This window comes from Mycteria americana, chromosome 1 (assembly GCF_035582795.1).
Source record: "Mycteria americana isolate JAX WOST 10 ecotype Jacksonville Zoo and Gardens chromosome 1, USCA_MyAme_1.0, whole genome shotgun sequence".
Lineage (NCBI taxonomy): Eukaryota > Metazoa > Chordata > Aves > Ciconiiformes > Ciconiidae > Mycteria > Mycteria americana.
In genome coordinates, this window is record NC_134365.1 from 153,949,106 (window position 1) to 153,974,027 (window position 24,922).

General features: G+C 46.3%; 1 protein-coding gene across 7 annotated transcripts in view; it reads left to right on the forward strand.

Moving 5' to 3' along the window:
- The window catches only part of LIMS1 (LIM zinc finger domain containing 1), a 77,714-nt gene that overhangs the window by 12,747 nt on the left and 40,045 nt on the right, over positions 1-24,922 (forward strand). For 2 of the 7 annotated variants that reach the window (XM_075525032.1, XM_075525025.1), the window contains exon 2: positions 3,787-4,002. The exons of 4 other annotated variants lie outside the window; for them this stretch is intronic. The gene's annotated coding sequence lies outside the window, so the exon portion shown is untranslated. Of the gene's footprint in view, positions 1-3,786; positions 4,003-19,071; positions 19,093-24,922 lie in introns of those variants that run through there. One more of the 7 variants, XM_075524997.1, reaches the window with a different exon arrangement.

The window sequence follows — 24,922 nt, forward strand, 5'->3', positions numbered from 1 at the left end:
TAGCCTAGACAGGAACTGACTTTCTAATGGAGAAAACAAACTCCCCAAAAAGAAAAAAAAAAAGTAGTTTTGATTAAAAAATGGTTGTCCTGATTTATCTTTTTGCCAGCTTCTATAATAAAGGTTAAAATGATGACCCGTCAGAAATACAGGTGATTTTTCCCTTATTCGGAATCAAGTTCCTTTCAAATCTGCAGAGGGTGTATCATTAACTTCAATAAAAATACATTACTGGAGCTCTGTCACAATTCCACAAGATTGCATGCACGTAAATAGAGAATTCCACACCAGTTTAAGGTAGTATTTGATTATCTTCTGCATGTCGTTAGGAACACAGAAATACCTCAAGCCGTATGTTTGATCACTCGTTGTTTAACGTTTCTGATAACACATGCAAATGCTAGAGGTTAGCGTGATTAACTGATTCGGTGCTGATGGATTACAGCAAGTCTTTCCCAGTTCTCCTCAAAGCCAATTGAAATTCTGTTGTTCTGTTTAACGGGGCTTGGTTTAGACTCAAGGGTCTGTAAGGGGAACATCAATGGCCAAATAAGGCAAAATACCTGCTAATACTTGGAAAATAATTCTTTTTTTGAAAGCTTGCTTCTGCGTCTCAGATATAGACACGAAACTGTTGCTTTTTTGAGTTACTTTTGTCCAGGTGGTACAATAAGGTTGGTCTCATAACAGTTACAGCTTGGAAGGGTAATTTCCTAATCTATCGTTTCTCATGTTTAAAGAAGAGCAGCTGCTTGTTAGATATATGGGTATGGCATGCCTGCCCAGTGTCACATCCCTGTGCCCCCAGAGAAATGCCTTCAGTTGAAGATGTCGTAGGCTGGATTTTACACCTGGTAAAAGTATATTTTGTATAATTTATGTCATGCTTATAACTAGTAAGTAAGGCTGTTTCAGCTTTTTTTTTCATACAAAAGACCTGAATTTAATTAAAAAGTGACTGTTGCACTATATGACCCTATAGTTTTATTTACAGCGTTTTTCAACAGATCTTGGCAACGCCCTTTTGTTGCCATAATTGGGTTCGCATAGTTTGGCAAACCGTCATGCAAATGTAAATGTCAGAGAGAAAATGAAAGTCCGGACCTGCAGGCTACGAAAAGCGAGTCGGCGCAGGTCTGCTTGCTCAGAACGTCGGCACCCAAATGACAGTTCAGTTTCAGTCTTACGCAGCGGAGTATTAAAAAGTTGCATATTAACCCAGTGTAGCGCTAACTGATATCATTTAATTTACATTTTAGCCCGGGAGCCACTTGGCTGGTGACCTGCGCCTCGTTCTTTCAGCCTCAGTGCAAGCGAAATGGTTATGGCCGGGTAAGCAAGAAGGAGGTGCCCGTTCACGGGAGCCGTAATGGGTCCTCGGATGAGCTCTGGGGAGTGAATTTTACATCGAGGGTGTTGCGTTTGTGAAAGGGAGCCACGGACTGGTGGCATTTTGCAGTATTTAAATTTTGACAAAGCCAGAACTCCCCTTTGAGAAAGGGAAGGCAGGGGAGAGGTGCTGCGCCTTGTAGCACTGCTTCGTGAATGATATACGTGAATAAAATAGCAGCAGGGAAGACAGCGTTGATACATCAGCTTGACCAACGGGATTTTAATCACTTACGGTGCATCCCACAAGCAGCAGGGCTCTGAAATGCCTGAAGGGAGGCACTTCGGTACTGAAGAGGGTAAAGAAGGAAGGAAGGAGGGAAAGAACATGAAGATAACACTTATAATGTCCAAGTCACTGCGGTTTCTAAGGTGTCTGTTTTATTTGGACTGCTTGATGAACATTTCTTGTGTTACTTTGCATTATACCAGTACTTTTCAATGACATTAAGAGCAGCACATTGGGATTGAATGGTAAAAACAGGATTTCTGTTCATTTGGTATCATCCCCCACTCCCCTGTGAACCAGATTTGATTCTGGACAACGGTAATGATTTATCCACTAAGTTGCTGAAACCATAATCTGTGTGTGTGTTGCGTTGCATTTGTGTTCCTAATTAATTTATGCTGGTGATTTCTGCTGAATGCTGAGCACCAGGTCAGGCTGCTCAGAGCTAACTGTTACTATCTCCTTCACAAATACATGTGGAAAAGCCACCTTCTGAAGGGGACAGTTGCAAGGCAATGTTAGACCAGAAGATTTGCCACCCTGGCAGCAACAGTGACAACCAAATGTGGTATTAAACGGATGCTTGGACTACTTTTGCTTCCTCTCTGCAGTATTCCCATTGTAGCATCCCCAAAGGCAAGGGGGTGGGAGAGGGAGCGCTTTGATTACAAGGATTGCTAAAAGCCAATAAAATGAGGAGGATGTCTCTGCTGCAAGGGGATTTTTAGAAAGGTCTCCTTCCCCCAGGCTTGTTTTGTGGCCACGCAGTCTTCGGCAGGAGCAGGGCCGTGAAGTGTCTCGGTCCGTCCTGGTCTCTGCTCTCAGCTCGGGGTCCTGCTGCCTGGAAAGGGGCAGTGGTGGGTCCAGCCTCCGCCCGGGCTGCTCTTGCGTTCCAGCCTCGCAGGTGTGGTGGTGGCAAGGTTTAGCTGTGGGAGCAGAGGAGAAAAGGATCTTCCAAAAAGTGACTTGACCAGCTGAGAGTCCATATGCTGGTCAGTGTTTCACCTGCATCGCTGTTCAGAGGGTTGGGTGGAAATCCAGGAACTCCTCGCTGCTCTTCTGGAGGGATGCCGGATCTTGCTCGGCCTCTCCCCAAGCACTCCCAAAGAGTGGAAGGTGACTGACTGCGAAAAAGTGGCATCTACTTGAGAGGTTTAAAAACTTGGGTTTTGCCCAGTAATTGGAAAAAGTTCCTAGCTTCATATATATTACAAGTTATCTGTCCTCTAAATCTTTTTCTGAGGGAGAGTTATAATGGTGATGCTCTCCGATGGGTCATCCAGGTGGGAATCCAGACTTTTAACTTCCTAGAGCATGTTGTGCGTGGCCTTGACATTTGAAATGTTGCCATAAGAGTACAGGCTAGCATTTCTAGGTATGTTTTATTCCAGTTAACAGTACTGGCAGATTTCATTTATGCTCTAAGCAACTTTGATTCCTATCCCAGTTTCTGAAAGAAAAAATTGCTGGTGACGTTCGCAGACCCACATTATGTGTAAGATAAGCATAGCTTAGCACTGGGACACACGTTACGCGTAAGATAAGCGTAGCTGAGCACTGGGCTTACACCCGTGTGCGATGCTGCTCAGTGGGACAAACGTGGTCGGGCACAGGCGCTAACAGTATTTGTGTAGAACTGGGCAGAGCACACAGCACAGAGTTACTGGAGTTTATGCCAGCTGTGGGAAGACTGGTGACAACTTCATGTCAGTAGGTTTTATACCAGGAGAGGTCGCCTGCCAATATTTAAAAAAAATACCTGATCTGGGTAGGAGAGTTTATAGTGGACTGGTACTCAGCACCACGCTGCTGCAGCATGTGTGATCCCACCTGAGAAGCGTGAAACAAGCTATGCATAAGCTGTGTCTCTGAACTGCAATTTCAAGGATATTGCAGCTTGCTGAAGGTCAGGGAGCAGGGCCAGGAATGGTATACAGAGTTTCTTTTTGTCCTTGTTTGTTTGGGAAGAAGAGAGCTGAAAAGCAAACAAACACAAGCAGCAAACCAAAGAAGCCTTTGCTTTGCCAAATGTCTTGCTCGTAAGAACAGCGGCAATGAGATGCTCTTGAGCTGGCATCCATCTCCTGCCTTAGGGGGAAAAACAGTCTCTGTTGTTCCTTAGTGGTGTCTGTTTTACAAACCCTTTGTTTTTATACCCTCCGTTATAGGTTGATTGGACTGATTATTCTGTGTTTGGGAAGGTGCCTTTGAGCAATGTAAGCAGACATTAATGCTGGCCTGAGGATAAAGCAACCTCCCCCCCCCTTGAGCAGAGGACGTTGCTCTGAACCCAAGAGCGCGGTGTTCTCCTCCGGCTCCGGTTCGGAGGGTGGTGGTAGCGTAGCAGAGTCCCCGCAGTGACGTTCATCCCTCCCTTTGGGTAGGTATGTGCTATTTGGCATGGTTGGCCTATCTACATTTCTTAAGATTTTATTAAAAATATGCATTTCTCTTGTACTTTATCCAAGTACAAATAATGTATTAATGAAGGTCTCCATAGCTGAAAGGAATTCAGCGGGAAATCCTGTGGCTGGTATGACCACAAGGGAAGTTTTATCCTTCGTTTGTCTTTCTTCCCTTTTGCCTCTTACTTGGAGTATCTAATTGCTGATCCATGGTTCCTGGCACTGGTGGTTAAAGCTGAGGGCTGATTTCTTTTTTATTTTTATTTTTAATATCTTTTGGCATCTGTAGGCTGAAAGTCAGGACACGGAGAGACCAGAATTTAAAGGAACTTTGGCCCACTTTGAACGTGGTCTTCGTGGAAATCATATTTAATTTCAAGTTTTAGTTACAGGATAGTTTAAGGTAATGTAAATCTGGATACTTTAAAATCTGCTTTTCTGGAATGATTCCAGGAGGAGGAGGCACTGGGTTACAACTCCCATTTTTGGAACCGCTGAGCATCTGAAGCCGTTCCCATTTATTTCAGCAGAAGTTCAGATATATTTCCCCAAACATCTTTTTGAAGGTGCTCCCCTTGGTCTCGCTTCCATTTCACATAACATATTTCATATTCCGGTGTATATCATCTTCTCTGGCTGCGTTACTGTCTTGAATCCATTTACTGGAATTCTTGTGCTTTCTTTTCAAGCATTTACTGCTAACCACTAATAAATCTGGAACACATTGGGACTTGGTGGGATGTTGGGCTTTCCAGGATGAAACTTCATTGTTTCCCGTTGCAGGCTGTGGCTGGCAATTGCCTTCCCCTCCCTCCCACCCTCGGTCATCTGAAGTCCTCTCTTACTGCACCAGCTTTTTCTACCCGAGCTGTCCTGCTCATTGCCGCTTCCTGCGGGTGTCTCTTCCCGGGGTGGTCCTGCTGGAAAACGCGCCCGCAGTCGCTCCTGCGTGGGGGGCAAAGGCTCCTGGCACAGGCTCGCCCAAATCCCATCTGAACCGCTTCATCTGCAGTGACTGCAAGAAGTTTAAGTAACTTGAAGTGACTCAGAGGAGCAGCCAGGGGTGCAGCGTGAAAGATAAGATTTGAAATAAATCAAGAGTACGTGCCCCAAATCACGTCTTTTACTGAATTCTCTTTTTCACCCGTCTTTGTTTTCATTTTAAGCATTTAGGATGGGAAGTGTCTTTTCAGATTGCTGTAACTGCTGTAAGTATATTTTGAAGCTCTTACATAAACAAAAAGTAGTCAAAAACGCGTCTCTCAAACCTGCAGTTGTAGCAGACACCGGCATTAGGTAGCGGGTTTCATCGGCCGCAGTCTGGCCGACCGTCTCTTCCCGGGTGTTATGTTTGAAGTCACGTGGGAACGAAAGATGACAAAAAGCCTCTGCTTTTCTGCTGATCGCCCCTGCTCACAGGTCGCGGCGTGGCAGGGCTGTCGCCCCCCCGCAGCGATGGGGTGGTACCCGGGGCGCGTGGGAGATGCTGCGGGGAGATGGACTCCCGCGGCCGAGCTCCCAGCTGCTGAGCGCAGTTTTGTCTTGGGTTTTGGTATTTTTTTCTTTAAATAAAAACTTCCTCTGCATCCCCCCCCCCTCCCTAAGTTGAGGGAACCCAAATTGTTTTACCATGTGTGGTTTCAGATGAAAATGCTTTTCTTCCTCTTTTTCTTTCTGTCAAAAGAACTAGTGGAAAATGTTTTGAGTATTATTCAAAGACCTTTATTTTTTTTCCCCTAGGCTTACTCTTTACTTTGGACTGATGCCTCATTTTTCAGTAGCAGCTCAGAGCTACCAAAAAAGGTGTCTGCTAGACAAGCAAAGTAACTTTTTAAAAATGAATTTGGTACTCTTTTTCATACATCAAGATTGATAATTGTATGTTATTGGCATTGCCACAATCTAAAAATGGTGGTAAAATAAAGATGCCTTAGGCTGGCACTTTTTCTCTGTCCTGAATGAATTCTGGTATGGGCTGTGTTCAAAATAACTTGGCATCCTTGCAGCTCTGTATTACTTAGAAAGCAAGAAAGTAAATTTTGGAAGTAACTTCTTTCTATTATTGGAATATTTAGTACACAAAATTACTTTTTGTTAGGCACAACATCTGGGGATTTCGGTTTCTTCTGCTAAATCTTATGTTCAGATTGGGGTGGTGATGGTTATTCTGAAAGAAGTACATCAGGTTTTTTTTTGAGCTGTATGGCAGCAGTATTTTCAATTGAGTTCTTCATAAGTTTTGAGTGTTTATGGAAGTTCCAGTTTAAAGCACATTTCCTTCTAGGGCTTATGTTTTCCTCATCTATTCCTATCGTTATTATAAGTGTGTAACTTACTGTAAAGGAACAAATTAAGGGAAAAAATAAGCATATAATTCTAATATGAGTTCTGGTACCGCCCTTATTCTTCTACATTTGCCCTATTTTCCACACAAATAAAGTGACCTGTACCTTACCTCACACCTGATGTTAATATTTCTATTTATTTATATGCCGAGTACTTGATGTGCTACTGAACTTCATGACTTGCTATTTTTTTAGCAGTTAGAAGTAAATGGAAGAAGTAGAAATGGGAATGCCTGTTGTCAGAGGAGGCACAAATGACGTGCCAAAAAAAATTGCAGATTAGTACTGACTTTAGATCTCTGTTTTTAACTGCTTGTTAAGGGTAATTCTTTATCTGGACTTGATTATTTATATGCATAACACACTTCATATGTGACCCATATTTAGATTGCTTCTAGGATCCTTGTGAATGCTCCTTCTTCACATTCTTTCCTGAAGGGTGTGTGTCCACAGAGGCTTTAAAAATTACTTTTACGGGAAAAAATCTCTGATAAATAGCACACCCACCTGCTCCAAAGAAGCCTTGTGCTGTTTTGCTTTTCGTTATGTTTCTTTTAGTTTTCTTTTTGCTTCCTGAGATGTATGCTACCTGAGAGTTGCCCTGCAGTTTTTGATGGTGGTACTGGCATAAGAGGTTGCATGATGGGCTGATACCAGGGAGCAGATGACAGTTGATGTATCCATATCCCTCTTGAATCAGTGCTGAGTGGTACATGGGATCATACTTGAAGTTAAACCTAAAAAATCATCTCCTTTAAATCCAAACGCAGATGGTTATCCCAGTTTATCCAAGTCAATCTGAAAAAGCTCTTAAATCACTGCGGTCTTCATGTGTGAACAAATGCACTTCTCTGGCTGTTCATGTGCCCTTCGTTTTTGCCATTAACCTTCTCCCAGCAGAGCTCACAAGCAGAATTTTTGCTTGTGGTGGCTTCCTGCACAGGTATAACTGCAGAAGGGTAAGACTTGATGTGATCCTTATTTTAGCCCCCGCCAAGGAGAGCAGGCTGTGGAGGGGCTTGGACGAACATTTCGGAGAAGACTAGGTGAAATAAAAAAGGGAATAGGGGGCATGCAAAGGTACGACCTCCTGCTACCCCACTCTAGTCTTCATCTCCTATCTGCTTCATCATTTGTCTGTAAATCTCTTCAGCTGGCATCAGACTGAGCACCTGGGTTTCAGCAGTTGTCTGCTCGCTGTCGATATGCGTCCCGCTTCTGGCACCAAGCGGCCACTGTCACCATGGTATCTGGCACAGCGGTCTCCAAAGGGGTGTGCGTGCACAGGACGATGCATTGGGGTGCGGGAAGAAAATATTAGGACTTCAGTAGTACATGCACATAATCTATAAATATACATATATTGGGGGTGCGCGCTCAAACGTTTTTACTGAGAGGGGTGATCAAAATAGTTTGGAGACCACAGCTCTAGCAGATGGAAAATCAGTTCTTTCTTTTTTCCCCTTATTTGCCCCCTGATTATGGCTCTGCTAAATTCAGCCCTCCACAAGTGCAGCCTCCTCCCAGCTTTTAGATGCTGTGTAATGAAATTAATCCCCCAGGTAACTCAGCTGAATACCTCCCCTTCTCCAAGAGAAGACGTAAATGAAGGAGTCTGGCTGGAGGGGAAGCGAGCTTGCAGCCTGCCTCTCCAATGCAATTAATTGAAATGCATCCACGTGATCTCTTCCTTTTGATTTGAGTGGGAGCTGGTTGGTTTCCCAGTGCAGGCAAAAGAGCGGTTTTCTTCTCCTAAAGTGAAATGCCTGGTATCTGATGCTCTATTTATTGAGGCCGCTTAAGAGAAGGAAAGGCGAAGGGACACAGCTGGGCAGCAGGGTGACTGAGGCGGGGAGGGGAGCGAGCGTGGTGCCGAAATTTGCAGGGCTGGCGGGGAGCAGTAAACGTGGCGGCGAGGTGACTCAGGCGGCATCCCTACCAGTCCGCCCCGCTGTGCCTCCGGGCCCGGATTCCGCTGTCCTGCCGCTCCTTTTCCCTTGGAGCAGTGCTTCCCCACCCTCTCTGAAAACGAAAAAGCGGGAGCTTGCCAAGGCGCTTTGGAGGACAGGCTCCGGTGGGGCGCAGCAGCGGGGTCCTGCTCCCGGTGGCAGCTGGACAAGCTTCAGGTGAACCTGCAGCTTCGCCTTGTTTGGAGTTACGAACGTGGGTTCGTGCTAATGGCCACCGCGTGGGCGCCCACGAGAGCGGCCGGCACAGGGTCGCTCCCCTTTGCACCGCCTGGTGTAAACGCTCAGGCCAAGGAGAAGGGAAGAGGAGTGGGATGGATGGACAGATGGACATCCCCTGTCTAGCTGCGTACCCAGCCAGCGCTTTCAGAGCCCCCCAGCCTGGCTGGCAGACGGGCTGCAAATTGATGGTGCCAGCTTGGAAAGTTATTGCATAGCTACTGTCACATAAAACAGAATTAATTGCAGGAGCCTTAAAATATGTGCAATATGTGTACTGACTTTCTACAAACTGGTACTTTTAGTGATTGCTGGTAGCAATTACACCAAAGCTTTATGCTTGTACGGTCAAACACAAGACTTTAATGGTGAGTGACTACAGATAAGTTTTTTTGGTTTTATCTTCTGAAGGGTATCCTTTTGCTTCTTAACCGGCTTAAACACGCAGCACGCACTCCTGCCTCTCTGTTGCTGCACGTGATGCCGCACCTTCCTGCTGCGCTACTGTCAAAGCGCTGATACGGAAAGTAAGTCCCTGGATAAGCCCGTGGGTGAGAGGAGGAGGGTGCTGAGGAAGGATGGGAGGGTGGGCAGGGATCGGCAATCCACCTGGGTGACGGAAGGGGAGCTGGATGAGATGCTGGGATGACTTCTGCAGATGCATGACCCCAGCGTTGTTGACCTGAAGGGGTGGAGGAGTTCTTGAGGGCTACTGCACTGACATGCCAGACAGACATGTGGACTAGAAAGGGCTATCTCGTGAATAAAAGTACTTCAGGCTATTATGGCCTTCAGAAAGCAATGTGGCATGTATTTCCAGTGGGTTAGAAAGTCCCTCTGCTTGGAGAAGATGAATTCTTATATAAGTCTTTGCACTCTTCATTTTCTCTGTCTCCCAAAATAGGGTGGGAGAAGGGCAGGAGAGGAAAGCAGCATGGTGAGTGAGGTGGGAGGGCGACTGGTGAGCACAGAAGTTGTCAGTGCTACACATATGTGGCAATAATTTCTGTTGCTTCTGCAGCATGCAAATATGCCAACCAGTATGTAATAAAAAACTTCAAGGCAGTTTCATGTCGAGACATAGATTTATTCAAACTGGGGACCCAGCTGCTAATGTGAATGAAGTCCAATAATCAAAACAGTTATTCGTAGGTGGGATATTTGAATCGGAGAGCCTGCAGTCTTTTTCTGAGTCTTTAAAGTACTTTGCAGTCCTGTGAGAGATTGTATTGAGAACACTTGAAATTTTAGAGAGTGACTCACTGTATTTTCCCCTCCAAACAATTAAGCTGTTTTACCGAGCTCATCCTCGCTGTTCTGATATGTAATAACTTGTTTTTCCCTCTGCTGCTGCCTAAATTTATTCCTCTAGTGTTGTTGTTAAATGTGAACCTTTTTATTGATTTTTTTTTTTTTTAATGCTACAGTCGATGGGTAACCCGGAAGTTTGTAGCTGCACGGAGGATTGCCATAGATAAAGTCATCCTGTGCAGCTTCTTAATCTGGGCATCGAGCAAATGGCTCTTGAAAGAAATCCAGTCTTTGCAGTGAGTAGGTTTTTCTGAGTTTTCAGTCAGGTTGGGGCAGGCGTTTATGCCCCAACTCTCTCTTCTGCTCCGTGGTCCAGCCCTGACCAGGTGGGCAAGTCCAGACAGGCGTTATCTCAGCTGAACCTTCAGCCAGAGAGCTGTGAGGTGGCCGCAAGATTCAAAGACAAAGTGAATGTCCCCCTGATGCGCCCGCTTTCTTCACAAGCTGAGCCGCCGCCATCGTCTTGCAAAGGCTGGGAAGGGGGGCAAGCCCTTGCAGTGCCATGGTGAGACACTGGCAAGCAATCCAAAGTTATTTGGTATTGCTGGGAGGAGAGGGGGAAAGGTATAATTTATATCCCTGACTCCTGATGGGTGAGACAGTGGGGAGCAAAAAGGGCCCTATTGGAAGTGGAAGCATTTCTTGAATCGGAGGCACGAGTGCTGGCTTGCAGCAGGGCTCGGAGGGAGACGGGGGCTCAGAGGGAGGCAGGGTGGCCAGTGGCGGCCAGCTGGCCCCGGCTGCGGCAGCACGCCTGGGAGGGTGATCCCTGGTCCGCTGCCAGCGAGTTTAGGAGGAAAGCGGCTACCGATGGTGTTAGTCAGAGCGCGACTGCTGACTGCTGTTCAAAGGGTGGCGTGCTGTAGGAATGATGGGTTGGGTGTTATCTCATTTCCCCTTTCACGTAACCCCAGGGACGAGGGAGACCATTAATGAAACCCTGGCAGTGAACGGAGCCAGAACCAGGCTGAAAAGTGTAAATAATTCTCACAGGAGACTTATCTTCTGGTCCTTTTGTACCATTCCATAGGCATAACCTTCCAGTTTGCATTTTGTTTATTTTCCCCTGGCTGTCACTGTACCTGTTTAATCCTTAAAGATAATAACCTGTAGTAATAATGGTGAGGAAGAATGCTGTTCTCAACATTGATGTCAAACACAGTGCGATACAATTTCTGTAATATTTGGCATAATACTATGTGCACAGTGCCAGCAGTAGTACCAAATGGTTTGGAGACTGCTGTAATGCTCATTAGGGATGCTTTTTCAGATCTCATGTAAGAGGCCCCAGAACGCAATGCAGTGAACGCAGTATTTCTGTTTGAAAAAGGTGGCTGTCCTGGTTTCAGCTGGGGTAGAGTTAATTTTCTTCCTAGTAGCTGGTATAGTGCCGTGTTTTGGATTTAGGATGAGAATAATGTTGATAACACACTGATGTTGAGGTGTTGCTGAGCAGTGCTTACCTGAAGTCAAGGCCTTTTCTGCTTCTCACCCCATCCCACCAGCGAGTAGGCTGGGGGTGCGCAAGAAATTGGGAGGGGGCAGAGCTGGGACAGCTGACCCCGACTGACCAGAGGGCTATCCCATACCATATGGCATCATGCTGAACAAAAAACTGGGGAGGTTGGCTGGGGGGCTGGTGGCTGCTCGGGAACTGGCAGGGCATTGGTCAGCGGGTGGTGAGCAATTGCATTGTGCATCACTTGTTTTGTATATTCTTTTATCACTAGTATTATTATTTTCCCTTCCTTTTATGTCCTAATAAATTGTCTTTATCTCAACCCACAAGTTTTACCTTTTTTCCAATTCTCTCCCCTATCCCACCGTGGGGGAGTGAGCAAACGGCTGTGTGGTGTTTCGCTGCCTGCCGGGTTAAACTACGACAGTGGCAAAAACAGGCTGCTGGAGAATTAAAGCCCAGTCAGCCTAACTTTGACCCCTGAATGCAGCTAACAGTCAGCATATAAACACTTACTGAGTAGTACAGCATTAAAAAAGCAGTGTGGATTTCTAAGAACAGATCGTTTCGAAGCAGCCAATTTTCCAACTCTGACAGATGAGCATGCCTCGTAAACAGAAGGGAGAGAATAAACAAAGTGTATCGGCTGATGCTGTCTCACACAAAATTTCATAAGCAAACAAGAGAAAGGTAATTTTATAAGCAAAATTTCATAAGCAAACAGAATGAGAGCCACTGTGGATAACTTTGTTGGAGCACAAGCCTTGCGGCTTCTCTTCCTTTGTGTATCCATCCCTCCTCCCTTGCCACTGGTTTGTTGCTGCCCTAGAGCATTCACAGAAGTGCTGCTGCTACCTCCTCCCGTTCCTTCATCATCCCCTTGCAAGATGTGTTAGTTTGGACTCCGTGCTAGGTTTCACTGCTGTTGGCCTTGTTCAAGAGAAGCACATAGCAGTTTGGAAATCGTAGTCTAGGTGAAATTGCCAGAAGAGGGGTGTGCAGCTGCTTGAAAAGAAGCATTTGGGCAGGAATTCTTGTTTTGACACAGACCCACCAGCAGAACCCCCCCTACCAGGATCTTCCTGACAGCCCCTTGCAGGAGTTGCTCCTTTCCCACTTGCATTCAGTAACTTCATCAGTGACCTGGATGCTGGAGCTGAAAGTTGGCTTATGAAGTTTGCGGGTGTCCTAAACTTGGAGGAACCTTAGGGGACACAGGAGATGAATTCAAAATGATCTTGGCAGGCTGGAGAGAGGGTCTGTGATGAAGAAGTTGAAATTTCACAAGAGAGGTGCTAAGAGTTGTACTCATGAAGGAGACTTCAAATGGCCATGGGCTCGGCCATTTGGAGGATGTACTGAAAAGGCTTAGCATGTCTATGATGTGCTTGCAACAGAAAAACAGATCTTGTTTTGGAAACATTATATGTAAAATATAAAGGAGGGTCGACCTAGATTTTTTTTAAGAGACTGAGTATTCATTACTGAAAAAGCCTGAGAGCTGTTGTCCTGCCAGAGGAGGATAACAGAGAGGCCTTGTTAAAGCCAAAGTACTTGAAGAAGATTGGAACGAGTGCAGCAGCCGCTGGCTGGTGTGTGCCACTTTACTGAAATCTAGGAACAGGGTTGCGTCCATGGATGGCAAATCCATTTTGGTTGTGAGTTAATGCGTCTGTAGTCTCTGAAAGTGAAATAGGAGGAATACGATAGCCCTACCCAGGAATTAGGATCACTTTTTTTCTCCGAAACAGCATTTCCTCTTTCCGTGTGCTCTTCTGCCAGAAAGGAGATGGCTACAGTGGGGTAGGTAGGTGAAGTCAGAGGTCCTGAAATGGGACCCGTGCCCAGACGTATCCTTGCCGAGCGTGTGTCAGTTTGGGATGAGAAGTGCCCATGGCTGTACTGTCTGCATGCGACAGGGTATGCGCATCTCCCGCACGTCAGGATGCAGACTGCGTCCTGTCGGCCATGCTGGGCAATTTGTAGCCCTGCTGTTTGTCTTCCCTGTCACGGCAACTGCAGAGGAGGAGGCTGGGGAGAATGGCAGGGATGATGTCTTCCCTTTCTGGCCATGAGGATCCTGGGGTTAGGATCTGGTCAATGTGGCTTTGGACTCCGCGGATGAAATTATAACAGTCACCAGGACCATGGGCAGATTCAAAGTAGATGAACATTAGTGTCTTTGGCATGTGAAAAGTAACCGGGGAGTAGCATTTATTGGGTTTGGGGCAAATTCTGTTGTTTAACTGCTAAACAATAGAAATACCGCTTTCACTTCTTCCAGCAGTACACCAGCAGAAAGGTCAAGTCTTTCTGCTGTTATTCCTAAGCATGTTAGAGGAGAGGAAGCTTTTGACAGCTCCCAACATCAAATACTTCCTCTGATCAGCCGCTGCGACTCCAGTCCCACGGCGCAGTAGGTGTGCCGTCTGCTCGTGCCTGGCACTCGAGTCGCCGCGGTCTGCTCCTGCTCCGCTCAGCCTGCAGATGCCACTGGGCCCAGGAGAGGACGCTCGGCGAGGAGAGCGGGTCTAGCCGGGGAGCTGGTGTTTCCCATCACTTCTGGATGAGAGGCCTTCAGCCAAGCAGTGCAGCTCATCCCAGAGCATCGCTCCAGGCCTGTCTCAGGTGTAGCAATAGCACTTTTCCAAACGTTATGTTTAAAGATTGCAGTGAGTTCAAGAGGAGAGAAATGACCGTCTGTCCTCATGCCAGTGGAGAGCAGGAGATTTTTTTTTATTGGTGCCATTGCATAGAATGATAGAATGGTTTGGACTGGAAGGGACCTTTACAGGCCATCTAGTCCAACCCCCCTGCAATGAGCAGGGACATCTTCAACTCCATCAGGTTGCTCGGAGCCCCGTCCAGCCTGACCTTGAATGTTTCCATTCAGGGAATGCCCAGGGATGGGGCAGCTACCAGCTCTCTGGGCAACCTGTTCCAGCCTTTCACCACCCTCATTGTGAAAAATGTCTACCTTATTTGAACGGCTGCGATTTTGACTGCTTGCCCGAACCTGAGTCAGGCTGGTTCGGCGGTCCGGCTTTGATTTAAGAGGATTTGCTGTTAGCCTTTGATGACCTAGGGTTAGCCGCTTTGAACGGCAGCTTTGATGACGCTGAAAGGCAGGACTGCCAGGGAAAGCCCAGGGGCTTTTCTTTGTTCCCCTTTCCTTCTTGAGAACAGGCTGCGCCTTCGCAACGCGGGTGGATGTGTGGGGAGAGCGGCGGGCAGGGCTCGGCCTGGCGGGAGGGCGGCGCGGCCGGGCGGCAGCCGCACACGTCGGGCGGGGGTGCTGGGAAGCGGCCCTTGCTCCCGGCGGATCGCGGCTCTCCGGCTCCGCCTGCCGACGGGACGGCGCCGGGGCCGGGGCCGGGGCGCCGGGGCCGGGGCCGGGGCCGGCTCCCCGGCCTGCGTCCCGGGCACGGCCCGTGTGGCGGCGGGCGGCCGCTCCTCCTGCAGGCCGATGCTCTCGGGCTGTGACAGGGCGGGGATCGCTTTGAAGGCGGCAGCTGCAGAAGGTGTTGGGAGCGTTTGGTGTGAAGAAGGAAAGTGAGGGAGGTGAGAAGTGGTGGTTCGGATCTGTGGCCGGTCTCTCTGCAGCACAGCGTGAGTCAAGGGTTTTAGTTAACTTGGTGCTTGCAGGGGGAAGCACGCCGTCCGCATGCAGGTGACTTCTGAAATGTGAGAGAGCCATCTTCTAATTACAGCTGCTTTACTGATTGCGATTAATGGGGAGAGATGATTGCAGACCTTGAGAGGGCTGGGATCACAAGGTCCCGAAAAGGTGATAAAGACGGTTTTCACACAGTTCCCCTCCATTCAAGTGCACCCGTGGCCATGGCCTGCTGCTCCCCCCCCCCAGCCTGCAGGGTTACCCCCTGCTCTGCTGCTGCAAACCTGGCGGGAGGGGACATGGCGGCCAGTCCCAGCACAGGACGCCCAGGCTGAGGGAACATCTCACTTCTGCTGAAATAGAGAGGTGCTTCTTGCATCCTGCTCCTCTGTGCTGGGTATGGCTCTCACTGGTCCTTCGCTCTGCACCAGCTGCATTCACTAACCCACCCCCCCCCCCCCCCAAAACCCAGTCTTCTGCTGGTTCGGCAGGAGGCGTCGGCTGGGAGAGGGCTCTCATGAGAGCAAGAGATGGTCTGAAGGAGGGTGCTGCTCCTTGCCGCTGGGGTGGAGGTGAGGGGAGGAAGGAGTGTGGTGGTGGGGGAAGGAAGAGAAGCGGAAGGAGAGAAAAGGAACTAGACTTTGCCCTTCTGGTGACAGTGAGCTCCTAGATCGGCTCGGTCATCTCGTGTGTACGCCCTCAGCAACTGGAACAGCTGAGGCATAAGTACGTGTTTCCTTCTGCTTATTTTGCTCCGGGAATGGTGATCTCACGGGGCGGCGGGGCAGACAGCTCGGGGTGTGACAGTCTGGCTTCTCTGCCTGCTCCTGGCAACATGGGCACCTCAAAGATCGCCTTGCAGAGGGTTACCCAAGCTGCCTGAAGCAGGGAGAAGGACACAGACCTGGCCAGGAGCTGTAGAGCATTGAGCATCCTGGAGCAGCCCTGGGGATCTGTCTCTACCCGTGTGCTGCTGTTCTGGTTCATGCTGGCCTGCTAGAGAAGCAAAGAAATAAATAGTATGGGAAATGTGGGTCTGAAGCAATGCTTCCCCCCTGTAGTCAACTTTTGCTTGACAACACCGGTCTAATTTCATCCCTAGCTCAGGTCCAGCCCCAGCTCCTCTACCTCAGGAGCTTCATCATCACCTCAGTGCCAAGGCTACTGCTCTATCTTCTGCTGGTGCTGGAAGCCCTGGCGCAAGGACCAAGCTGATGGGCTTGGCTGGAGCGTGTGACTTTGTCTAGGGCTGTTCATGTGGCTCGGCGCTGCATTTCCCCTAACCCCTGCTCTGGGCAGCTGCAGACCTCAGAGATCTGGCAGTGCTTATGAGCGTGGTCCTTGTGGGGCTGGCCTTGTCCTGCTCTTCTCGGCCATGATTTTTTTCACAAGTTTTCTTTTAGCACAGCTCTTTTGGAAAAAGGTTGATGATACAATAGGGCCAACTACTGCAAAGTGAACAAAACTGAAAACCATAGGTCAGCCAGGCCAAACTGGTTAATAAATGACTCAAATGTGCTTTTAAAAGTGTTAATTGAAGTTAGTGCTCGTTTGCCTAGTTCCCTTTTAACAGATGCTTATTGGCATGCTCCTTGAAGTCTTGCAGCTTTTACAGTCATCATGAATCAACAAACTGTCTTTGCCTTCCTATAAAAGTGGAACTGTCGGCATGTAAGCAATATATGAAATAACATGCATCGCAATACCAAGCGAGGCCTCTCTTTCATTCTGTATGGCAACTGGTTTATTGTGCTTTTCTTCATCCTCCAGAACAAACTGCTCTTACCTTGACATTTGCTGGGTTATTTTGAGAGGCAAAGCGGCAGTGCATTCTTTCTCCTAGGTTAGTAACTGTCCAGTGATAAGTTTAATACAACTTTGCTGCTGTTTTTGTACTCGAAGGGCCTTCACAGGAAGAGATAAGTTCAAATGAGGAAGCGCTATGCAGCAGTATGGGAAACAGCAGCTTGGAAAGATAACTTAAACATTGTTAATTTGTCCACAGAAAAGGGTTAGTGATAATGTTAAGTGGCCTGAAGACAGAAATAGAAGGAGCAAGAAGCAGGATGTAGAGAGACATGGTGGAGAAGGGAAAGCAAAATGAGGCTCTGTTGGTACGGCATAGTATTATTTGGTGCATATGGTGAAAGCAGGTGAGAAGGATTAATGAGATGCACATGCATTGTCTGCCAAAAGTCTTGTGCGAAGGCAAGGTATTGCGCACCAGACTTCACCAAGATGCACTGAATATTGCAGATAAATACACTACAGTGCACTAAGCACAGTTTAAATATCTGAATAGAGAAGATTTCTGCATTGCCTTTAGGGTCACTGTCAAATGCCCGCACAAATGCCATGTCTGAAAGCAGCACATCAGTTTCTCTGTTAAATGCTGCTGTAGCTCTGGAGCTGGCCCTACTCAGTTTCACAGGTTGGGAGCATGGAGGGCAAGTAGTCATGTTTTCACATGATGTATTTGCTTTTAAGTCATGTCTGCCCATAAACAGACAGATTAATAAATACCCTTCTGAGCAACCAAGAAAAAAAAATCCATTTTCTTGAATTCCTTTATAAACTGTACAAGCATAATTTGCAACCTCTATTGTCAATGAGTGGTAAAATAGTGTTAGGAGGGTTGGGTATTTGTGATTCGAAAATACTAAACCTTTAAAAATTATTGGCTCACTCTGTCCAAGCCACTACTTACATGGCAGAAAGCTGCCTTTAAATAGATTGCATGATATGTGAAAACTATATTTTCATATATTTTTCTCTGTAACCAGTAGCAGGCCAAAAGGCACGTTTTTAAGAGCGTGCAGTGGAAAATGCTGGTGGGTAGATTTGCGCTTGTAGGTGGCCTGGAGCCATACTGCTGCACGAGCGGAGCTGGGAACAAGTTCTGCCTGGAGACATGTCCTGGGTGTCCCCTGCGGAGGTCAGGTTGTGGCTTCATTTCTCTGTCCCCATCACTGGCAGTGAGCGAGTTTTAGGCTCCACTTGATACAGCTCTGATGTGTAGCAAGTGGCGGGGGAACATTGTCGATCTTGAGGATATTGCTGCTTTAACCTGCAAAGGATTGCCTGGGGCCTTTGAAGAGGCATGCAAGGGATTCAGATTGCTTTAGGAAAACTGAGTTTGAGCCTCTGTCCACACAAGAGAGACGCAGCTCAACTCTTGTTCGGTTGTGCAGGCTGACCACCCTGACCTGCTCTAGGAGGTGGTGGTTATTTTCTGTTCCCAGTTAGTCCTGCCCTGTGCTGAGGTTGTCAGAGATGGTAGTGGGTCTTCCAGGAGATGGAGATTGAAACTGGCTGCCTTCATCTCAGAAAAGAAAATCAGAGGGTATTCCTTCTTTCTGAGCAGGTAGGAGGGTAGGGAGAGGAGGGTCTTCCCCCTCCCCTTGGCACTGACAGAGGTGCTTGCGGTGGGGTAGGGTGGCCCTGCACGGCTGTTTAGTGCTCACTGGTGACCAGAGGTTGGTCTTCCCAGGTAGGGACCTGGGACCCCGTCGCGCTCGTTGAGATGTCTGGGGTTATGCGGACAGAGTCGTTGCCTGTTCCTTTTCTCTCTGTCCCCAGAATAACAGTGTAAAAAGCCACAAGTTAAGGTATACCTCTGGAGGGACTGAAGTTGTCACAATCATGTTCAGTCCCTGGAATATCAGGAAATTTGTAAGATGAAAACACCTCAGTGATGCCAAGAAGTGGATCTACAGCTGTTGGCTCTTCCCTCTCCAGGTTTTTGTACTTTTGTTATTTTAAAAATACCAATAGCTATTTTTAAATAATATTTTAAATAATTTTTAATTATAAAAAAATAACTAAAGCTATATACTTTCCTATGGGGTGGAGGATCTGCTTCCTTCTCTCTCCTTGGTGGTTTTGGGATAGAGAATTGGCGTGACACAATTTGTGGAGCCGAACTGTGAACTTTGATGGATTTGTCCTCTTCTATACAGTGTCAAATTTTCACAGGGAGAAAGAAGGAAGTGGTTTGCTAAGTCACTTTTTTTTTTTTTTTTTTTTAATTTTATCACAACTACCAGTAATAACCACGGGGAAAACATGTAAACAGTGACTATTCAGTGTAAAGCTATATATGGGAAAGGCTGCTCATTGCAAACCTGCTGCCAGCGAGGCTACACCCTGCCAGTAAGTGTGCACCCGGTCGCTTGGGCTGAGGGTCTGGCTGTCGCGTCTGCCTGGGTGCACGTTACGCTGCTTTCCAAGCCGACAGCCTGGCGACGAATTGTACGGTCTTTTGGTCCTCTGCGGGGAAATTCTTACAAGCAGGAGCCACGCGTGGGAACGGTGATAAATGCAGTTAGGAAGAGGACAGATAATAGTTTAGCTTGCTGGGTTTTATTAGTACTAAAAGCAAGCGGCACTAGTAACAGAGCTTTGAGCAAAAGTCTTTTGTCGTTCTTGAAATATGTAGAGGTGTCCTGGTATTCATAGTAGTTTTTTATCCGTTGCTCATCTGGAGTGTTTTTAGGGACACTATTTTGCCCCCACCCAGAACAGAGGATGCGTGGTCGGTTTGAAGATACCCTGTCGCTGGCGGGTGTTTCTGAGCAATGGGATAATTGGCAGTGGCTGAGGAAGAGGACACTGTGATGGAGTAATTGAACCCGAAAGTGTAATTTCAGTGGAAGGAATAGTTTTGTCCCACCTGTTACAGAAATTGTATCGCTTCTGGTACGATTTGAGGAAGCCTTTGTGTTCAGAAGTCAGTCGCTTTTCCAACGAAGCAAACCTTTTACGGTAGGGCAGCTGTGCTTTTTTGGTTTAAAGCTTTTGCTCTAATTTAAGAATCTTAAGCGTGGTTTTCATGTGCTTTAAAATATTATGAAAAATCCATATGAGATCGTATTTTTATTTTTTGTGCTGAATCCGAAACTAATTTTTGCAGCGTTAAGGGGAGGGAGGTGGTGTTTCCGTTTTACATTATTCTGAATTTTCAGGATGAATTAGTTTCATTTCTTTCGCACTGTGAATTACTTTCTCGGTATGGATTTTTCTGAATGGATACGGATTCCAAGTTTTAATAACTTTGAAGCCAAAATGTATATACTTAAAATTAAGATTTTTTTTTTTCAGTGGCTGAAAATTGCACCTTGCCTTTGTTTCTTAAGTGTTTACATGTATTCAGCTTTATTTTTCTAGACACATGAGCTACTTTTGTATGTTCTGCTTTAGAGAGTACATTAGTTCTTACACTAGAAACCGTATTACTAGTCTCTGACCTTTTAAAGGTGATAATCTCTAGGGAACCACTGCTTTCTACCGTTCTTGGAAATGCTGGTCAGAGTATAGGACCACTTTTCAGTGTATCTGGTCTCCTGTGCTATCTCAAGTGTTTTCTCTGTGCCCCCACTGCCTTCCCCCCTTTGCTTTGTAATGTGTTTCCCCTGCCTTGTTTTTTGGGCAGTAGGGACTGCGTGAGGTGGCTGTACGGTATGTTCACAAACATACAGCCAGGATTGTTGTTTCTTCTGGGCTGCTAAATTGACCATCCCTCGCCATTCAGCTCATCGTTCTTCTTACAACCAGCAGCGTTCAAAGGCTCCGGTACCCTCTCGGGAGCTTGGGGTGGGTTGTCCTTCTGAAACCCCGGCTCTTTTAGCCGTAAAATAGCGTCACCTACTGCTTTGGCGGTCATATTTGGTTGTGTGCCATGAGGTGGTGGTGCCTTCAAGCATGTGCACGTTGTCCGGATCACTGGCACCTTTTCCATCCTTCTCAAGGGGAGCATGCCAGCTTCTCTCCTTGGCAGTTTAATTTCATTTCAGTGTAAAGAACACAAAACGTTGATGAGGGGCTTTTCTTTCTCTACTTGTAATGTAGCATTAGTCATTTGGAAATTATTCGTGAGATGGAAAACAAAGGGGCCAGGAGAATAATTACTGGGCAGTCAACAGAGGAAGCAGTTTATAGGCTGCTGTGTTTTTGTTCGCATTTATTTAACCCTAATGAGTGGTGTTTTGGAGAGAAATTAAGATTTCCTAATACTCCCATTCCTTCAGTGAAAAGGCAAAGTCAGTCTGGGGCCTGTTTTGAGATCTCCCACTAGTTCTCCAGCAAAACCCACTAGCTCTCCAGCAAAACCAGGTCTCAGTGGTTGCCCCTCTAGAACGGCTCAGTCGGCCTTTCTGCAGCCGTGTAAGGGCTTGCTGGCACAAACCTCGCTGTCAGAACAGGTAATTCCCCAGGGTATCCGGGCAGCAGCTCGCCAGGCAGTTTCCTTCATTTGCCACCCATTTTCAGGTTCAGTTTCTGTCTTCGGTTTTTTCTTGGAGGCTTCCTCAGTCTTTTGTAGCATCTACTGGGGAACTTTTAATTACCCAGTAAGCCAGCTGGCATCAGGGGCTTTTTATCCCCATTTCCAAAAGCATTTTATCCCATTACAGTAAAGTAAACATTCTGGATATATCTACAGTAGTAGGATGCAAGTAGAAGTCAACTTATTTAAAGATAAGACTTTTCAGTCTTCTTTCTCAGACCTAGGATCTTCATGCATCATAAACAAAGTGCTTAAATGTAAAAAGTATATTTCTGACTGGGTTTGAAAATCTCTTTTGGGAAGAGGCTTTTAATTCCAAGACAGTAAAAATTATTCTGAAGGGAAAGTCCCATATCTAGAAATGCAGATTGGGAATTGCTTGTGTTTTTCCACATGTTCTAGGCTATGAAGATTAATCTAAACTCTTAATTTGCTGGCTTTAAACCTTCCCTTCCCCCATCTTTTTGGTGTGGTTTTTTTTTCTTTTCTCTTTTTTAAGGGTGTTTATCCCATGGAGTTCAGGGTCCATATGAGTAATTGTAACCATCTTCAAGCTTCAGCTGCTTGCCAGCTTGTTTATCACTTTTTTTAAAGAGGCTTATGTACAAATGGCAGGACAAAACTGATTCATGTTGTGTCACATGGTTTCTTCTTTGCACACCTACTCATGCATTGATCATCCACTGATTAACACCATGAATTTCTAGCTATAATGCTAACCTGCATCTTCAGCCGCTGGTCTGTCATTCCTCTCTGCTCTCAGCTTGGCCCCGGTCTGAATTATTAAAGCATATGTGGGTTAATCTGTTCCTCCCTCTGGCTGTAGAGGGAAATACTGGCACTGAGAAATAATGCAGCATTTTCCCAGTAGAGGGAGGTATTGTAAAGCTCAACCAAAGCAGGACTCCACTAGTTGGAGAAAAATGTGCCTTTTGGTGGTTTTTTTTGCTGAATTTTAGGAATTCATGGGGCAGCGTGTTTAGAGAGCTCAGAGGAGGCAGCGAAAAGACCTTGCTCCACGTTCGAGTAGACAGAGGATTTTCCCGTGCTTGCCTTTATATTTTTTTTATTATTATTGGAATAGAATAGTTGGAATGAAAGCAGGGACCTCTGCCTTGCCTCACCGAAACCTCATGGGCCACCTGCGCTGGAGGTGGAGAAGCCTTTGGTACCGCCAGGGTGAGGAGGGACCCCCATGCTCACCGCAGCAGCCCCCCTGCCTTCCCTCTGCCCCCTCAAATCCCAAAGGACTTTGGTGGGTTGAGTGTGTCGCTGCTCTGAAGGGTGTTGAGCACACCATCATGTAGGTTTTTTACTTTACATTGTACGGCAGGGACGTGCATCCATAGGAGAGGTTTAAAAAAACGCAGCAACAACCGTTAAATTGCAGCAAACGTGCTTGGTCAGCTGGAGCATGGACATAAATCCATAGCGCTGCTTTGTGGCATCTACCTAGATAGTTCAAGTGCCTCAGTACTTAGCCTAATCCGCAGATTAAACATGCATGCTTCAGGATTGATTGATCGCTAAGTGGAACAGGGCAAGAAACATCAAAACAGATGTTGGAATCACATTAGACAAGGAAGGAAACGTGTAATTAGTTAGTTATTTAACTCCTTGAATCAACAGTTTAGGCTCCTGTGAAGCTTTGAAATTTTTTTTTTAAGGTTTGCATCCTTAGATTTGTGGCTTGATTTCTCTCTGCTCATTTCCTTTTATCACCGCCTGCCCTAGCAGGGACCCAAGGCACGGTACGCTATTCCTTGACACCCAAACCCATCTGTGGGGACTTGCCTCAGCAGCCTAATTCAGAGAGGCGTAAAGCTTAATTTGCGGTCGGCACATCAGTTGGGTGCTTCAGGGGTTCTTGCAAAACTGGTGGAAGGGTTATTGCCACTTTCCTTCGCTTGCTCCAGCAAGTCCCGTGCATTCCCGCTGATGTACAAGCCTTTTCCTTGGCTTTAAAGAGTGTTTTTCTTCCAGACCTTGCGAGAAATAGTAGAAAAGCAATGCTCTTGGACACGTTCCTCTGGAGACTCATCCCAGTGATAAGCTGGGCGAGCGATGGGGGATGGAGAAACGTGCTCCCCCACTGCAGCCACCTTTTAACTGTGTGCACACTACGGGCACCCCTATACGTTCTTATAACGCTCTTCTGATTATCTTATTGACTGTTTATGCTGCCCTGAAAACAGGTTTTTCTATCGCTTTGGAAATCTTCAACTAAATTTAATTGATATTTGGTGGTTTCTTCAAAGTTTAAAAAAAAAAAAAAAACAAAAAAGCAAAACCAAGGATGTGCCACTGGAGTGGAAAAAAGATCAATCACATTGATAAAGGCTTCTCTGTGTGGAATGAGAGCGCTAAAACTTTGTCTTTTCTGGTTTCTGTAGTTAACGTGCATTCTCTGTAAATACCGACTCATGAAGAATTGTACTGAATTTGAAGTACTTGGCATTTTTTGTTATTCCTAAATTCAATGATGTGGTTTCCAGCATCATGGATTACTGTTCACATCCCTTTGAACATAGTGAAAAGTAACCAGACATAACCTGTCTGTCTTAAAAGATTTTTAAATTGCAAAATTCTGCTGAATACCTACAGTCACCAGAACAACAGTACTTTCACAGAAATTTAAGAGAGAGCATTTCAGGCCTGATATATCAAGATAAATGCTTTGTAGGACTGCAGTGAAAACTCAAGCATGAGCCTTGTCCCACATAATAAAAAGTTATCTATTGCTTGGGCTGAATGAAGGACCGCAATAGTTTCTGTCTAGGTTCCACCTTTTGCTGCGTAGACAGGTGACTGTTTTCCTCTAATAAAATACTGGTAATACCATGCTTATCCATCAGATTGCAGTAGCAATGTTAGTTTTCTTTGGGGGCAGGAGGAAAGTTGGTTGCACGAGTGAAGAGGCACACACTAGAAAATGAAGAGTGAACCTTCAAAGTACAGGACATAAAAGAAGGCTTGCATGCTACCGGTAATAAGAAAAGCCCTGGTAACTTGGCCAGTCCTCAAAAATTCTGATGGAATGTGAAAGGTCCAAGTGGCCCCGTCCCACGCGAGAAGAATGTAATCTCTCAAAAAAGGAATTATAAACAGCAGATAGGGGCTGGAAGGTAAAAGGGGGTGTGGGGGGCAGGAGGCACTCACTGGGGAAGTTCTTCCTGCAGAGCGAGGTCCATCCAAGTTGCTTTCTGGCAACCTTTAAGCGAGTTAGTGGAGAAATATCATTTGCATTCTCCAACATCTCTCCCCAAAACGCCCTTACAACATGTATTTGATACTCAGAACTTAAGGTTTGGCTGTTTGAGTAATTTCAGATTTGAAACCTAACCTCTCGTGAGGATTGGTGGAGCATCCCATAGGGCAGAAAAGGAGTCTGGTTTGGATTTGGTCTTGTAGAAAGCTTTTAGCTCGTTCTCAAGTCCTCCAAGAAAGTCTTTTCTAAATCAGGTTAGACCCCTGTTGGAGTTTGCTGAAGAAGCCTGTGAAATACTGATGCTGTGGAGCTGACTCCGAGGTCTATTTTAAAAAACTAACCATCTTGCCCTCCTTTATATTAAGGTGGATTTGATCTCTGTAACAAACAACTCATTTTTGTGTCTGGACTTCTTGTATTCCTTCAATTTACATGCTCTGTCTGGTGGTGTTGATTTTAAATTTTAGTAATACTGGGTTGGTGCAGCTCTG